Below are 909 nucleotides of genomic sequence, written 5' to 3'. Positions count from 1 at the left end.
AATGGTTCGGCAGGGAACGGCTAGTCAGACAGGGGAGGAACGCTCAGCGGAGAAAATACTTACTCTGCGTTCTCCCGGTTTTCCGCGTGGGAAGGGAACTTCCTCTGCCAGAAATTAAAGGGCGCGAGTCATGACGACAGTAACAGGATCGCCGACATTGTCAGCAGACACCCAGATTGCGCTTACTCTCCCAGGCTGTGCACAAGAACACCTGGCGGCTATGGGCTCCCTGACTCCTCAGAGGAACCCTATGACATGAGTGGAATTCTTATCCCCACTTCACCCACGTGGATGCCGAAGAACGAGGAGGTCGCGAGGCTCCTTCAAAGCCAGAGCGGGTAGGCCTTGGCCGGTTGGCTCAGTGGTAGAGCGTCGGCCTGGAGTGCAGAAGTCCCGGGTTCGATTCCCGGCCAGGGCACACAGGAGAAGCGCCCATCTGCTTCTCCACCCCTCCCCCTCTCCTTCCTCTCTGTTCTCTCTTCCCCTCCCGCAGCCGAGGCTCCATTGGAGCAAAGATGGCCCAGGCGCTGGGGATGGCTCCTTGGCCTCTGCCCCAGGTGCTAGAGTGGCTCTGGTCGCTACAGAGCGACCCCCCGGAGGGGCAGAGCATCGCCCCCTGGTGGGCAGAGCGTTGCCCCCTGGTGGGCAGAGCGTCGCCCCCTGGTGGGCGTGCGGGGTGGATCCTGGTCGGGTGCATGTGGTAGTCTGACTGTCTCTCTCCGTTTCCGGCTTCTGAAAAATACAGGAAAAAAAAAAAGCCAGAGCGGGTAAGCGCCAGAGCTGGGTTTGGCCCAGGGCCGTCTGGTCGCAGTGTCTGACCCCCGTCGCCACTAGACAGCATCTCATTCCCTCCCTCCAGTCGGCAGGCGGGACAGCGGAATCAGACCCTGGAAGCTGAGAGCCTCCTGA

General features: G+C 61.1%; 1 non-coding gene across 1 annotated transcript; it reads left to right on the top strand.

The window, feature by feature from the left end:
- Positions 1-342: 342 nt before the first annotated feature.
- TRNAS-GGA (transfer RNA serine (anticodon GGA)) lies at positions 343-418 on the top strand. The gene has a single exon. It is a non-coding gene; the product is annotated as a tRNA-Ser (tRNA).
- Positions 419-909: the final 491 nt, after the last annotated feature.

The sequence above is a fragment of the Saccopteryx bilineata genome, chromosome 3 (assembly GCF_036850765.1).
Source record: "Saccopteryx bilineata isolate mSacBil1 chromosome 3, mSacBil1_pri_phased_curated, whole genome shotgun sequence".
NCBI classification, from domain to species: domain Eukaryota; kingdom Metazoa; phylum Chordata; class Mammalia; order Chiroptera; family Emballonuridae; genus Saccopteryx; species Saccopteryx bilineata.
Note: the sequence above shows the minus strand (reverse complement) of the source record. Positions and strands in the feature narration are given on the sequence as shown.